General features: G+C 31.9%; 1 long non-coding RNA gene across 1 annotated transcript; it reads right to left on the minus strand.

Moving 5' to 3' along the window:
• Nucleotides 1-3896, minus strand: LOC144547067 (uncharacterized). The gene is made up of 3 exons (XR_013508984.1): nucleotides 3731-3896; nucleotides 1979-2052; nucleotides 1-1077 (listed from the first exon to the last, which is right to left on the minus strand). It is a non-coding gene; the product is annotated as an uncharacterized LOC144547067 (long non-coding RNA).
• Nucleotides 3897-18378: the final 14482 nt, after the last annotated feature.

Raw genomic sequence — 18378 nt, forward strand, 5'->3', positions numbered from 1 at the left:
ATACAATTAAACATTTTTCATAATTAATCACTGCAAAAATAATAAAAGAAAATGTACTAAGGACATACAAAGAACAGAGCCACATGGGGGCAAGAAGGACATAACTAACTAACCAACTAACTACCATAGGTCTCCACGAATGCAATTGCCTCATCTACGAGCATGTCACTATGTCAGGATGCTCTCGAAAATATTGCTTTTCCTTGGCTACCACCGCCAAAGTCCAGAATTTTCTTTCTTTGGCCTTCATGCGTAATCGTAAGTGAGGGGTCTGCTCCACGAGATTGTAGGGACTTGAGAAGTTGGGAGACATCGACTTGGTTATTCCAATTATTACTGTGACCTTCCATTTCTTTCTAAGGTCGTGTGGCTTTCTGAAAGGTGGTGGTCCTTCATCTCTTGAGATTCATGTTTGGCCCCACCAATCCTCTTGTGCAATGGGCCACCAAGGTGGTCGCAGACCTAGTTCAAACGGAAACTTCCGTTGGGGAGGATCACAATGTTGCATTAGAAGGGACAGAATTGACCCTAGTGTTGGGTCGGAGAGGTCCATGAGTAGCTCGTTTGCTGATTTGGTCTTGTTAACATGAGTCATATTTGTGTAAAGAGAATTCTCTGTAGTATAGGCCAATTTGGGCAGGACCTGTTTTATCAAATATGACTTGCCTCTTCCACCATGACCGGAGACTGTCGGAGGCCCCTGACATAGGCTTACTAATCTCGGATACCATTCCATAGACAAAGCCTTTTCCATTACATTGTTCTATTATCATCAGCATTTGCTCTAAAATACTCAGGTGCATACTGGAGACCATCTTTTTGGTGAGATTTTAGACCCTTCTGTTTCTCTTCAAAATCGTTTGCCCCATGCCTAGCATACTCTCTAAGCCTGTTACTGTATTTACTTATTTTGCATTGCAATTCCTCCCGAGTAAGTTGTCGTTTAGGTGAGGAGGACAAGGGTGATCCAGTGTTGGAAGGGCCAGCTTCTGCTTGGTTGTAAGCAGCTTGCGCAGGTGGTGTGAAAAGATTATCGCATGGGTTGCTTCAGCTTGCCATCATTCCTTGTTTTTGTTTCTGCAAATTTCATTCTGGTGAGATATATAATTTATGGTACTAATGGTTGGTTGCATAATATTACATGAACTAGTGTAAATATGATAATATATACCTCTGCTATGCTTTTGGAAAGAGTTCAGAAGAGGCATATATGGCATTATTTATTATGTATATAATAAATATGTGTGTATTTAGTAGAATGCAATTATCAAGTTGAATTATACTACATTGATGCTATATATCCAGCTTTATCAAGATGTTCAAGAGCACCTCGTGACTAAGAAAATCCGGATACTCCGACACTATAATGTTTTTCTTAAATGTCAGCGTCTATCCAGTTAATTTAAACAAGAATTCTGGTTATAGAATTTTGAAAATATATTCTACATGAAACATAAGAAAAACAATCACAAGTATAATTAAACTAAAAGTTCAATAGAAAAGTTTTAATGGCTAATGACGAAAAAGCTATATGAATTTGTATTTTCTTTTGCAAATTTTTAGTGTTCTGTTTCAATTGAAAAGACTCTGCTGAAAAAAAAAACAAAAAAAATCCTGCTTGAAGAAGTATCCATTCAACTGAACACCTATATATTATTAGTAAGGTATAATTTCAAGAATAACGTGTGAATTTTATTTAGCGCATATCTCGATTAGTTATTCGGTTCCAATATTGTTACACTATTAATTGCCTTGTCACTGTTTTTTGGGTTAACTAGATGCTTATATTTTGCTGGTTTTCTTAAACCCAAATGAGATGATCGATAACGAGTAAAATGCAACTCCTTTTACATTGTAGTCTAACAACAGCTATATGCTACAACAGGACCTTGACTTCTACAGAGAAATGATATATACTCTCTAAAAACACATTCAATGGTAGCAAGATGAGACTTCTAAAAGAGACAGAAAAGAATACCTTTGGAGGTACAGCTCTTGGTGCTCGGATTACACGGAACTTGTGAAGTTGCTCCTTGGTGCTCGAGTACACGTCTGCACATCACGTATCAAGTTTTAGTTGCTATGGAATATTGGTGGTATACACTGTAAGACTTTGTATTTTTTTTTTCTGACTATTTAGAGAGAATGACCAGAGGAGGTGCTTAAATAGTCAGAGTCCATGAACAAATACATGCATAAAACAAATGCCAGTTGGCTAATTAATACAGAGCCATAGATGGACAAAATTTAGCTTAGCTCATTGAAAAGGAGCAAATAAAAGCGTGTTGGTTTTGAATTATATGCATTGCATGCATGCACAATATCTAACATTAAGATTTGTCATCACTCCCTTCTGGTATTGTTTGGAATTATGAAAATTCTCATTCTCTCTTTCCTTTACCACATATATGTCCACGTTAATCAATTTAATTGTCAATCCAACATATCCTTGCCACATTGAACAACAATATTTTAACACTAATCTTCAATGCATTGCAATATCAGCTTTCCGCTTTAAGATAATCAAGCACCTCATCACCCTGCTTTTCCATTTTTGTACTCTCTAAATGCATGTTACAAGATTTAGTTAAATAATCCAAATAGATAAGCAACACGATGGAATTTAATTACAATATAATAGAGCTATATTGTGCATATTAAATAATCCCAATAGATAGACAAGACCAACAACAAAATTTGGTACCCTATATACCACTGGCAATCCAGGGTCAGAGTGCTTTGGATGTGCAGCACATTTTAGACTTCTAGTTGAAGTTACAAAAGTTTCTAGTTGCAAATTTGATGACAGAAATGAATCTAAAACAAGAGCTAACTTAATCTTATCTCCAAGATTAATTTCAATAAGAATTTCAGATATTGGCATAAGGTCATCATTCTATTTTTTGGTTTTCATGAAGATGAACATTCTTTGCCATTACAATGTTTTTGCTTGTATTATCCATTTATCCTTAATTATACACGTTTAAAGCCTCTGAATGCAAGATATGCTGTCAAACAGTGAAGGATCTAGAATGTCAAGCAAGCACAGGCATAAATTTAGAGGTGTATGCTTTTTTACCTCTTTTATTTTGACCCATAATGTGTTGGTTGTCTAGTTGTTCAATTATTTTATGTCAAACAACATATCCCCTAAAGATTTGGTAATCGGTAAATGCAAGACAACAGCGCTTCGACCTTGTTCATATCAGTCTCTTATATGCATGGTTCAAGTCCTATAAAGAATTGATCCAAGTACATCAAATTTAAAGATGCTTAAACGGCTTCTTAATTTTGCATCAAGTTCAGTCATTTGCATAATTCTAAGAAACGATATTTTAGAAACTTGGAATTGGAAAAATCTTGTTTTGTAAAAGGATAAAAAATTATAACCTTTAAGTACGTAGCCTAACAAATCAGGAGGAACCAAATCTACCTCCGAGTTTAATTATGAGATTACTATGACAAATTAGTGGAAATTTAATAACCGAATTTCATAAAATATAATAATGAAAGTAGAGTAGCAAAAGATATTAATAAAAAAATAATAAAACTAAGTATACGTATTTGCGTTCAATCTCACATTTTTACGACAAGTACCGAGAGTTTTGTTTTTTCTTTGTAGTCTTTTTTATTGTTGATTTGGTTAAAACCCTAAATATATATATTGAAAAGATAAATATTGTAAAATAAAAAATAGAAATATATGGTTGATATTCAGTACCACACAAACCTTTAATGTGAAAGAGAGCATTAACGAATAAGCCAAAACTTCCATGAGCAAATGACCAAATATCACGTCCTCTCCAGTCTCCACCCATCATCATTCTTCATGTCTCGACTAATCAGCAATCTATAATTGTTGAATTCTTGCGTTGCTTTGGAAAACTACGCCGCGGCCAACACTTCATTTTTATTTTTTGTAGATGTTCTTCCTCTTATAGAAAATAAATAGTAATCGTCTAATTGCAACCCTAACAGCAATAAATGCCACCTATAGATAAATGGAACTCCATACACTGGCAATGAGAAGAAATGGGCCTTGAGCTAACACTGCCTAGATCAGATGGATAAGACATCTGTTCTCTCACGAAAGAACATGGGTTCGAGTCATGTGAGTGTGTTGTGTGAATGCCTACGGGCTTAAATAAAAAAAAATGGGCCTTGAACAACTGTTGAGCTTATTTCAATTAATTATTAGTAGGACGTTCACTGGCCTGTATTTTTTTTTGTGTGGAATTTGTAGTTATTTTTGTTGAGACAATATGATCACGAGATTTTATCTATTTAAGTAGTTTCTTAATTGGAGGTCAAGAAAGTTTTACAGTATCAAAATTCATTGAGGCCGATCCATTTCTAACTTGATTTTTTGTGGCATTTATATTTCAGATTTTCTCATCAATGTCTGTTATTTTTTAAAAATAAAATATATCGATAGATCTGGATCATTGAGTCTGATCCATGTATTTGGATCGGACTCATTGAGTCAGATCTTTCTATATTTGTTAGAAATGAAGCACTCTTTATGTTTCCGTACGTGTGGTTTTAATAATTTCCATAGATAAAAAAAAATTCCTTGATTATCAAACAATTTGAACTTTTCATGGTTCGAATTTAATTTGCTTGGTGTATTATAAACAGTACTTAAATTGTATAACGAAGATAACTTGAATTATATACCGACATTTATTTTTAAAAAAATCGATTTAAAATTGATGTCAGAATTGTCAATAATTCACTATCATCATCGGGCCTAATCGAACTATGAAATGAACAATTAATAAATCTTCCTATATGAGAAATTTCTTTGGGTTTCAATTTGGAGTCCATTCTTTTGTTTATTGGGCCAGACCATGTGAAGTGTGACCAGTGTTGTCATTTAACAAACAACTCTGAATCTTAATTTATTCATTCAGAAAAAAAAAAATTAAACTTTTTGACTTAAAAGTTCAGATTTATTTAGTGGGTTACCTAACATGTAAAATGAGGAATCTACACCATCTGTTTTAACCTGACATAAATGTTAAAAGCTGGTCCAGAAAATTTTGTTCGGTTCGAATTGTGTGCAGTGAGTACGGTATCTATAGGATACTCTTTCTTTTCTTTTTATTGAGGAGAATCCATAGGATACTCTTCTTTTGACATGACATGAGTGAAGGCTGGAAAGCTCACTGACAAGGGAGTGCGTATCCCCTGAAAATTACAAGTTTACAACCAAGTCATAAGAAATTCGGGTCTACTTATTACATAGGAGATCCATTTTACTATTTGTATAAACTTAAATTGAACGGTTCGATCTAACCTAACATGATTAAATACCTTATCTGAATGTCTGATGAGGAAGAGAGTTGGTACTTGATCGCGTAGAATAGACACTTGTTGTATTACATGTGAAGTGTGCATAAAATGTCAAAAATATTATACATAGTTTATATAAGCAATATGACATTATTGAATTAAATTATTAAGTATATATTTGAATTGCTTGGCATGTATATTCAATATTCTCTATAAATTTAATTTTGTTTTAACATTAGATCAAGTTACTTGAATAGACTGAATAATAAAACTATTAAACTAAATAATAATTGTATTAAGTTGAATTCTAAATAAGTGACACTAATAATAGTTACGCAGGTATCGATATATATGGAAACAAATCTGCTGAAATTCTCGGGATCCTAAATTTTTTAATTCGATCGTCTATATGTTTCGAGATTCATGTATAAAATAATGTGTGCTTTGAGATTTGTGTATAAAAAATGTAGACGATTGGATTTAGAATTTTAGAGTTCCTGAAATCCTTGGAGATTTTAGCAGATTTGATTCCCGATATGTATAGGAATATGCTAGCATGCTATGCGTAGCATAGAGGGCCTCGGTGCAACGGCTCAATATTCGACTTTTCAGAATCCTAACGGTCTATCCGAACTGTTCATCTTGTTCTCCATATTAATATATGTTTGCAGACCAAATTTTATATTTTTTAGAATTTTTTTACTATTTTTTTTAGATTTCTTGAAAATCGTTGTTTTCAACAAATCTGGACCATAAAAAAAAACAATTTTCAATAAATCTAAAAAAATAGTAAAAAAATTCAAAAAAAATGTAAAATTTGGTCTCCAAACACATATTAATATGGAGAACAAGATGAACGGTTTGGATTTTGAAAAGTCAAATATTGAGCCGTTGCACGGAGGTCCTCTATGCTATGCGTAGCATGCTAGTAGGTTCCTATATATATATAGGGATGGGCTATGGTGAGTCATGGAGTAAAACGCGTTTGTACTCCACGCCGTATTTTCATTTTGAAAATCCAAACGATCGATCCAAACCGTTAGATGTGATCTCTATATTGAAATGTGCTTGGAGACTAAATTTTACATTTTTTTTGAATTTTTTACTATTTATTAAGCATTTTTGAAAATTGCTGTTTTGCTATGAACAGTAAAATTTTCTGGACCATCGGATCAGCAATTTTCAAAATGCTTAATAAATAGTAAAAAAATTCCAAAAAATGTAAAATTTGGTCTCCAAGCCCATTTCAATATGGAGATCATGTTGAGCGGTTCGGATTGGTCGTTTGGATTTTCAAAATAAAAATATAGTGCCATGGAGCACTAACGCGTATATATATATATATATAGAGAGAGAGAGAGAGAGAGAGAGATAGACTACGGTGAGTTGCGAAGTAAAACACGTTTATACTCCACGCAATATCTTTATTTTCAAAGTTCAAATAACCGATTCGAACCTTCCAACATGTTCTTTATAATAAAATATGCTTGGAAACTAAATTTTATATTTTTTGGAATTTTTTACTATTTATTAAGCCGCTTTGAAAATTTAAAAATCCGGGTGAACAGTAAAAACAGTAAAAATTTCTAGACCACCGGATCGGTGATTTTCAAAGTGGCTTAATAAATAGTAAAAAAATTCCAAAAAATGTAAAATTTGGTCTCCAAGCACATTTCAATATGGAGATCATGTTGAGCAGTTCGGATCGACGTTTTGAACTTTAAAATCGCAAAATATGAGTGTAAAGTAAAATAGTCGCTTTACTTCGCAACTCACCATAGTCCATATCTCTCTCTCTCTCTCTCTCTCTCTATATATATATATAGGCTGTGGCTAATTTGCTGCCGGCAGCATTTCTGCCGGCGGTGCTGCCACTGTTTTTTCTATTTTTTGATGTTCAAACGACAAATCTAAACCGTTAGATGTTTAATCTATATTATAATCTACTTGGAGACCAAATTTTACATTTTTTGGAATTTTTTTACTATATATTAAGCTGGTTTGAAAACCGCTGATTTCAATGCTGCAGAAATTTACTGAAATCAGCGGTTTTCAAACCAGCTTAATATATAGTAAAAAAATTCCAAAAAATGTAAAATTTGGTCTCCAAGTAGATTATAATATAGATTAAACATCTAACGGTTTGGATTTGTTGTTTGGACATCACACAGCTAAATATAGCCCCGGCAGCACCTCTGCCGAAATACTGCCAGCAGCAATTTAGACAGACCCTATATATATATATATATATATATATATATCTCTACTAGTAATCGTGCCCGTGCACAGCAACGGGAGCAAATTATATAGTAGAAAACTTAATTTACTAAAATATTTTGTTATCATAAAAAATAGAGAAAAAAATATCGCTAAATGTAAACCAAAGATATTATTTCTGAATTTATTTATAAAATTTTAAAAACGAATTGTTTATCCATTTTACGTGTTTTTAATTATTTATAACTAAGCTGCACAATTCAATATTTTATAACTACTCTAATTTTACGTTTATCTCGACATTTTGAATCTAAGTATAAAACAATACTTTTCGTTGCTAATTAATTGTCCTTTATTAATTAGCAACGAAGTTTTTTATAAAAATTTCAAAAAGTTTAAAAGTTTTAACTAAAACTTATTTATTAAACTTTTATTTTATTTAATGTGTTGGATATTTTAATTTGGTTTGTTTCGGGATCATACAAGTGTCCAATCGGGTTATTTTAGTATCTGCTCAAATTATGTTATGAGCTATCATCGAGGCATCAAGACCCTGGACGGTATAATCATGTCCCGATTTAAATTTAAGTTTACATAAGCATCCGGTTTTATTCGGTTACATTATCAAAACCTAGATTTTAAAAGTCATCATTTAATCCGTCAATTCTTTTATACCTTTCGGCCTATTTGACTTATCAATTTCCAATTCAAAGCCCATTCACATAAATACATACATATGGCCGGCCATATATATAAATTTCACCAATTTACACTTTGCCCCCTTCACTTAAATTATTTACACCATTTAGGGATAATTTGCATAACAACCCCTAAACTTTTAACATTTCGCAAAATGGTCCTTGTCAGTTCAAATGCTGGTATACATACAAAATCAGCACAATACCAGTAGTATACTGGGCTGGTACCACTGGTACCAGCACTTCGCAAGTCAACACAATAGCAACACAGCCAAGCACAAGCAAGACCAGCAAAACAGAAAACAAGGCAACAGGTTAGAGGCAAAGCACACAGCCAACAAAACAGAACAAGGCGCAGGTCAAAGCAAATAGAACCAGAACAGAGCAAAGAAAACCCAGCCAGGGCAACAACACAGAAAAACGAACAAGCACAACTCAGCCCCGAATTTATCGGCACCTCGATTTGTAGGGAAAATCAACAACCCAAACAAGTCACAAAATAGGTAAGGTGCTAAGAATTACCCAATCAGAGCTAGCACCGAGGAGAACAACAAAACGACCGTCAGAAAATCAAGCACCAGAACAGCACAAAGCCAGCATCAGAACGGCAACAACTTGTTGTTTGAGCAATAATCTTATTCATCTATTTGACTAATTTGCAAAAACATACAATTATTGAATTTTACGATGTGTTCTACTTTTGAAAGATATGTAGGTTCAGGTCAAATGAAATTGCATTATGGAATACTTGGACTGAAGAAGACATGAAGACATTTATCAAGAATACAAATTGTAAAATCAGAAAGTTGGTAAAGTATATTTGAGTCTGTTTAAACAGGGATAAAGCGTTGGTAACGTTTGTAAAACGTTGTAACGTTTTATGCTTGTCAGAAGTAACAAGTTGGTCAAAATCAGAAACAAGTTACAACGTTATAACGTTTTATAAACGTTGTGACGATTTAAAACGTCATAACGTTATAAAAACGTTGTAACGTTTGAGTAGTGACAGAACTACTGAAGCACAGCTGTACAGAATCAACTTGAAACGTTATAACGTTTAAGGAATGTCATAATGTTAAGTACAGCTGTACCAAAGATTAAATTTAAATTTAAACGTTGCAACGTTTATACAAAACGTTGTAACGTTTTAATTAAATTTGAGCTTCAAAGAACATCTATTTTGATCAAGTTTTTACAGGAGAAAACGTTATAACGTTTTGCTGAGCTGTCAGGAAATTAAAACCCTAAATCGCACTTTGAACTAAAACGTTGTAACGTTTTATGTCAAACAGCTCATTTTTTAGCTGACTCTATAAATAGGGCATTGGGTTTTCTTCCCAAATCATCTAAGCCGACCTTAATCTTCTAAAAAGCGATTTTCTGAGAGCTTAGCCTACTCCATTATTGTGAGAGCTTAAAACTTCAAAATCCCTCAAACAACCTCAAACACACTTCACCAATCTCAACTTAGATTAGGTTAGAGTGATCTATTGAGTGTTTCTCTTGAGTAGCTTAGGCCTTTGTTTTGCCGAACTCCGTTAACATCTCGCATGTCAAATTTCTCTAAACTCATCTATTTACTTTCAATTGCAATTTAATTTTAGTTTTTTGTTTCAATTAGAGGTGCACTTAGTATAACACAACTAACATCAGAACGGCAACAACCAAGCACCAAGACAGCAAGAGCCTCGATCAAGAATCGCAATCGAAAGCTTTAAAGCTTCGATCTCTCTCTCTCAATCAACGAAAACCAGAAAATAGAGGGGAATAGGGAAAAAATCTCAGCACATGAGCACAAATAAACAACAAGCAAGCAAGCAAACCCAAAACGAGAGAGAGAAAGAGGTACAAATACTCAAGGAGAAGAGAGAGGCGCCCCAAACCGTACCCTTACGCATCAGATGAGGGGCGCAGATCTAAGGCGAGAGAGCGAGAGAGAGAGCGGGAGATGGCGAATGAGCGAGATAGAGATGGCGGAGAGCTTGGGCGCGGGTCTGAGGCGAGAGAGCGAGAGAGATGGCAGAGAGCGCTGGGAGACGATTAGGGTTCCTTTTTGTGTTCTTTGGGAAGAAGGGATCGGGTCATCGGGGAGGGGGACAGTAAACAAAAAATAATTTGCTGGGAGAGAGGCGTCTCCAGCGAAAAAAAATTGCACATCAGAGAATGCACGATTTTTAATTCAGATCTGACGGTCCAGAACTAAAGAACATGTGGTAATACGTGTGGTGGGTCCTGTATTAACTAAATTTGAACTTCTACACAGAAAAATGATGTATTTAATCAAAAGAAGGCTGATTATTTGTTTAGATGGTTCAAATTCAATCAACAAAAAAAAAAAAATCAGGACCCTTGCAGGATCTAGACATTAAGCTCCTTAATAAGGAGGAGAGATTATATTATTAAGCACGTTGGGTGTCCGATCCGCCAACGGCTACGATTGAGAGATGAAACTTCGGATTTGATCTCAGCTCTCCAATTACATAATTTGTCTTCTTTTGATTAAATGCATCTGTTTTATGTATAGAAGTCTAAATTTAGTTAAAAAAAATACCCACTACATATGCTGCCACACGATACGTTACAATTAAAATTGAATAAATTCTGAAATTTAGCGATATATTTATCTGTTTCCTTTTTTTTGTTTCCATATTTCTCCTCTTCAATTGAGAAGGCTCCACCTTCCATTTTATTATTTATTGTTTCCTTACTTACTTCTTCGTTTCTATACGGATCACAATGGAAATCATTTTTTTTATTTCCTTATTTCTCTTTCTTTGTTTCTATACATATTGGTGTAGGCAATTTAGAATATATTTCCGATATAGAATATATCAATGTGTGTGTGTGTGTGTATTCTAAATTGGAAACAAATAAGAATATAAATTGGAACGTGTGTGTGAATATATAATTTTCTTATAATATGTGTGTGTGTGTGTGTATATCCTATACATACACACGATAACACTTTTTATTTGTGTTTTTTGATATCATATTATATGTTGATATTGAATTATTGTATGATATGTGATATTAGATTCGAATCGAGCTATTATTTGATATTATTGGTACTTAAAAATAAAAAAATCATCACATCATCAAATTGTTATAAGAGATCACGATTAAAGTTAATTAAAAATACAGAATCATATAAATTTTCTATTAACATGTGTTTTAATTTTTAGATAATTATTATTTTCATTGATATATTTGTTTCTTATAATATGTCCCCGTTGCAACGCACGGGTATGATACTAGTATATATATTGAGGTTGGCTATTCTACTTCCATAAGCATATGTGGGGATATGCTTATAACTCATTTTTGCATTTTTCAAATGGTCGATCTGAAACGCTCAACACGTTCTTCATATTAATATGTGTTTGTAGACCAAATTTTACATTTTTTGAATTTTTCTGCTATTTTTTTAGAATTTTTCAAAACAGGGTTTTCATATTTTTAATTATTTTTTTTTATATTTTTATGACTGTTTTGAAAAATTCTGGAAAAATAGTAAAAAAATTTCAAAAAATATAAAATTTAGTCTCCAAGCACATATTAACATGGAAAACATGTTAAGCCCTTTAGATTGACCGTTTGGACATTGGAAACGCAAAAACAAGTTATAAGTATATGCCCACATATGCTTATGGTAGTAGAATAGCCAACCTTTATATATATATGGGGAAATTAGATCCATGCCACTCCAAAATTGTGAATTTAGAAAAATGCCACCCCAAAATTTCCCTTTTGCTAAATGTCACTACAAATCACATTTATTCAGAAAATTGCCACAAATACCATTCTAATGTATAATTTTAAATAAACAATTTATAGTATAAGTGAAGTGACAGAAATAACCTTATCTTCAAAATTTATTTCTCTTCTAACGCAACAGAAATAAACAATTTTAGGCTCGCCTCTTTTCCGTGGCTTCCTCTTCAAAATTGGCACATTAAAATGAAGGTTAATGAAGGTTAACGAAACACTTCAAGTGGGATCCATCAGATTTCAAATCGATGTGAAAAGAAACAATAAGGAATTGTATCTATTAAACCATCTACATATGAATAGTCATGTCTCCATTAGAGTTCACTAATGTGGCTATCTGACAAGGAATTGTGTGATAATTAGGGTATGCATGCACACTAGGAGCAACCTTAAAGCATATGTGCTGGGTTTAGTACCAGAAAAATGTGGCACTGAGTGGTTCAAGTAGTAAATTGATAGTTACGCAATTCAAATAAATTCCAATGTATTCAGCCAAATAAAATCAAAAGAGATATTAATAGTTACGCAATTCAGATAAATTCCAGATCCACGGAAGAGAGGCGACTGGGAGGAGAGGCTCGACGGAAGAGAGGAGAGGCTCGACTGGGAGGAGAGGCTCAATGGAAGAGAGGAGAGACTCGACTGGGAGAGCTTGCTCGACGGAAGAGAGGAGACGGCTCACCATTTCTTTTGGATTGGATCGGACTTAATGGGTTACTGTGAGGGCATTTTTGGAATATATGAAGATACTACTCAAAATACAATATATTATGTTTATTTTTTATTACAAATGTATAAAAATTTGTTAATTGTGGCAATTTTCTGAATAAATGTGATTTGGAGTGGCATTTAGCAAAAGGGAAATTTTGAAGTGACATTTTTCTAAATTCACCATTTTGGGGTGGCATGGATCTAATTTCCCCTACACACACACACACACACACACCTCTCTAAGTAGAACTAGGGTGTTCTTAAGTTCACCAAGTTCATTGGTAAACTCAAGTCTAAAACCCGTCAAATCATCTTTAAGTGATGAATTCGAACTGTTGAAACTAGCACTCGCCTACCTTACGAGTGATGTGTCTACATGTGAAAACTTTAAACATTTGAATTAATTTAGTATAAAGTCAAACGGTAAAAAAACTTTCAAAAAATAAATGCATCAAAATTAATTTATTAAGTTTCTAATTTTGACCGCTTGACTTTATACTAAATTAATTTAAATGTTTAAAATTTTCACATATAGACGCATCACTCGTAAGATAGGCTGATCTCGACGGTTCGGATTCGTAATTTGAACTCGATTTAATGGATTTTAGACTTAAATTCACCAAGAAACTTAATAAACTTAAGAACACCCTAGTTCTACTCATACCTATCTATATAACAAACATATCTTATTCAGATATCTGAAAAATTAAGCTGTCAAATTCAAACTTTGGTCTATGTATGACAAAATGTTATTGACATGAGTACGATACATTCGTCTAATGTAAAGTCGGCAATCCATAATTTACTCTGATGCAATGAAGATACTGGGACCCTGTGATAGAATTTTTTTATAAACCATAATTAATTAAATAAAATTTAGCAAAGCAGCATGATTAGTTTTTTTTTTTTTCAAAAACTACAAAGACCGAATTGGGGATTTGGTCTCCCCATTTGCTTTTTCCTGGGACCGAATCTCCAATTCGGTCTCCAAGCTTTTTTCCATTTTTCGTGCTGCCAACTGTGTAGAAAGTTATTTTTCTTGAGACCGATCTCCCATGTTTTTTTTTATAAACCATAATTAATAAAAATAATTTTTTTGTTTAATGTAATTTGGGTTTTTGTAGTGTAATGAATAATTATATAATTTTTTTAGTTTGCATGCATAGTAATTTACCAATATTTTTATTAATATCCAACTTAATGTAGAGCATTCAAAAAGTGATTACACTAGCATATAAAGCATTCAAAAATACACAAAATTGACACAAATATCAATTTATTTAGATTTTTCTACAATTAGTTATGAATTTTCAAAGTTCAGCTTTTGAAAAAACTTTAAACATCAATAACTTTGGCTATGAGAGTTGGATTTGCGCGTATGACCACTTTTCGGAAAGGGGGGGGGGACGAGACAGAGCCGAATTTTGTCCGAGGAAAACCCCGCGCATCCAAAGCATTAGAATTTCAAAAAAACGTCGTTTAGTGCTTCAAAAATTCAGTTTAAGTTTTCGTTCAACAGTAAACATACAACGACCGGTATTTTGTTTAGTATAATTTAGGTTTTTGTAGTGTAATTATTAATTGTAGAATTTTTTTAGTTTGCATATATAGTAATTTAGCTTTTTGCATGTAGTATAAATTAATTGTTGAATGATTTAATTTTCTAGTGGAATTTAAGTTTATGTAGTGTAATTATTAATTGTATAATTTTTTAGTTTGCATGTGGAGTAATTTAGCTTTTTGCATGTAATATAAATCAATTGTTGAATGATTTAATTTTTTTTAGTGTAATTTAGATTTTTGTAGTGTAATTATATAATAATGTAGAGTAATAGAATGAATGTTAATATTTAATTGGGTTTGCATGTTAATATTTTTTTGGAGGGAGAAGGGTATTAAAAAAAAACCAATTTTCTGCGGACCGAATTTCTCCAATTCGGTCTGGGGTTATTCGGATCTTCTGTGACCGCATTTACGAAAAAGTAAAATGGGAAGACCGAATCTCCAATTCAGTCTTTGTGGCTTTTGAAAAAAAAAATAATCATACTACTTTGCTAAATTTTATTTAATTAATTATGATTTATAAAAAAAGTTCCCCTACAACTGGCCGCAGGTAGCTTAGTATTGCCCATTGCCCAATAAATTTATGTTGTGACGACATATTAATAAGCTATTAATTTCCAGTCAAGAAATCGCCAGTTCGTTACTTCATTATGAAGCACGCCACGTGGTATCAGTTCCATCAGTCAAGAAATCGCCAGTACGTTACTTCATTATGAAGCACGCCACGTGGTATCAGTTCCATTTAGGGGTGGCAACAAAGCTCTGAATCGTGGTTTGTGGATTGCCCTGAATCGTGGTTTGTGGCTGATTCACTCACTAACAGTTAGCTTGTTACTGAATTAAGCTATTAACAAACTAACTTGTCACTGTTTCAATTTAGAATTAACAAGTTTAAGTTAGAACTTAACTCGCTCGCTAGACATCAATTTGTGTATATTTTAGAATGTCCAACTTGGTCCAGCTTAGTTCAACTCGATCCGATTCGATCTAAAAAAGTTTGTAGAATTTTTTTTTTCTTAAAACAAGGTCCAGTCAGATCCAGCGAGCCAGTTCAGTCTAACTTGTGACAATTTTAAGCTGAGATTTTAGCTCGGACTCCTAAAATCAACTCACTTGTGACTCAGACGAGCTAATCCATAACAATTTCAAGCTAGATCTAGTTCGTAACGAGCTAGCTCGTTGCCACCCTTAATTCCATTGTATTTTTGCTTGAAAACTATAAACCTAATTTGCCACCGATTCGACTTACTAATCTGCCACCGATTTGATTTAAAAATTAAAAATTATATATTTAATTAAATAGATACATATTAGATAATTTTAAATTTTAGAAGCTACATTAAATAATATTTTTAAGTAAAAACCGAAAATCAAGTCATTAAATTATTTAATATTTACAGTATATATTTATTTAGATTTTTAACATATATACAACCTCCAACAAATAATAATTGTTTGTTGTTATAGTTATCTTCTGATGATTTTATATTTTTTTAAGTTCTTCAGTCAAGAATGTAGAGTCGAAATGCCGAAATTTTTATAAATATTCAAATCAACTAACAAATTACGAAATCTAACCTGTTTTGCAATGAAATTCGAAAAATACCCAATCCGGTTATCCAATAACCGAATTTAATACAAGTGTCCGGTTACCCACTCTCCGAACTCAAAAAAACAAATCCGGTTAATGGTTAACCGGATTTGTGCATTGTTTTTTTTTTTTTTTTTTTAAAAACAGAAATTATTTATTATTTTTTGTATTAAAATATTAGAAATGTTGAATATATTTCTTTGAAAATAGATGAAATACAATATAATTTAATTTATTAGAAAGACTACAACAAATAACCCGGATCAATATTTTTCAGATCGGATTTTTCGCAGCTGTAAGAAAAATTAATATATTTCTTTATGTGTTATTGGAAAAAAATAAAAATAATTAGATTCTGAGTTATTGATCCCGGTTCAAAAGTCATTTCTAGGTAATCCAGAAAATATTGTGACTTTTCTAGTACATTTAATTTATAAAAAGTTGTATCTATTTTGAGAATTCTTTTTGAAAAACAATCATTAAATAAATTAAAGTTTTGATTTTTTTCAAAAATAGATACAACTTTTTATAAATTAAATGTACTAGAAGGATCACAATATTTTCTGGATTACCTAGAAGTGACTTTTGAACCGGGATCAATAACTCAGAATCTAATTATTTTTATTTTTTTCCAATAACACATAAAGAAATATATTAATTTTTCTTACAGCCGCGAAAAATCCGATCTGAAAAATATTGATCCGGGTTATTTGTTGCAGTCTTTCTAATAAATTAAATTATATTGTATTTCATCTATTTTCAAAGAAATATATTCAACATTTCTAATATTTTAATACAAAAAATAAAAAATAATAAAAAAATTCTGTTTTCAAAAAAAAAAAAAAAAAAAACAATGCACAAATCTGGTTAACCATTAACCGGACTTGTATTTTTGAGTTCGGGGAGTGGATAACCGGACACTTGTATTAAATCCGGTTATTGGACAACCGGATTGGGTATTTTTCGAATTTCATTGCAAAACAGGGTAGATTCCGTAATTTGTTAGTTGATTTGGATATTTATAAAAATTTCGGGTCGAAATGACAATAATATTTAATATGTCATGTGGAGGAAGTATTATACATAATAGTTGTATTTTGTTATTTAAATATTTTAGAATTTTTCAAACAAAAAAAATAGAATTTTTAATTTCATGAATTTAGAAGCTTGAATATACGATGGAGATAACGAAAATAAATACGTTTATATTATCCTTATATACGTTTGAATTCCTGCCATCTAGAAATAATAGTGATAACTTATAACATTACCAACGTTTGTTTTTAATTTGGCAGGTGTCCAAAGCTAATTGTGTGAATAATTAATTATTAATAAAAATCCAATCATGTAGTGGAAGAAGATGATATATATGTATGTAAAATAATAATTATTTTATTTGTTATTATAGATGTGATAACAAATAAAATAATTATTATTTTTCATGCAGACATCGTCTTCTCCTCTAGACTTCGGTTTTTCTTACACAATCAATTAGTGAATGATGCTACGGTACTGTGCATAGCGCACATCACTATACGAACTATGGATTCATATATTTATTCAAAATATAAATAATCACTAATGCGAACTATGGATTCATATATTTATTCAAACTCTAAATAATTGATTCAAACTAGAGGTGTAAACGGAGTGATTTCGGAGCGGATAATGCTAATACCATATTTATATCTGTTTTTCAATGAGCGGATATGAATACGGATACAGAAAGTAAATATATATCAAAATTTAAAACCATATCCGCCTTAAACGGATACGAAACGAATAATTATCCGATAATTGAGTTATGCATTTTAAGATACAAAAAAATGATTTGTTTTTGTCTTGAAACAATGACTAAAACCAATTTAGCAGAGACTAAAAGTATACTACATTCACGGACTAAAGTCTTGAATGAAAAAGAATGAAGAATGAAGAAATGGAGATAAAAAGAAAAAAAAATTGCGTGCATTATTGAAGCACTACCACTAGTAAAAAAGATATTAAATTAAAAACCATATCGTATTATCATTTATACCACAACCAAGACTATAATTAATATGGGATAATATATAACAATTTCTATCTGAAGCAGTAAAGTTAAAACTGATTGGAAGTAATTTCGGATCCAGATAATTGCGGACACAGATATGGATATTCACCTTCATGAAATTATCCGTATCTGCCATTTTTTCACCATATGCAAAAATTATCCGTATCGGTATCCGCAATAATCTGTATCCATTTAATCCGGATACGAAACGGATTATCTGTATCCGTTTATACCCCTAATTCAAACTGTTTAATATGATTTTAATATAAAAATATACTTAATTTTTTTAATTTACATTCTTTTAAAAAATTTGTATCATTTTTTTAAGATAGGTAGAATAATTGTTTGATCTATGTAAGGCCCACTCGAAATCAGTGATTTTCTACCATCTAAAAAATAGTTAAAAAATAAAATATAAACAACTTAAAGTTTGCTCTTAAAATATATTTTCATATAAAAATCATGTTAAATTACTTGAATTAACT

This window comes from Carex rostrata, chromosome 30, assembly GCF_964058835.1.
Source record: "Carex rostrata chromosome 30, lpCarRost1.2, whole genome shotgun sequence".
NCBI classification, from domain to species: domain Eukaryota; kingdom Viridiplantae; phylum Streptophyta; class Magnoliopsida; order Poales; family Cyperaceae; genus Carex; species Carex rostrata.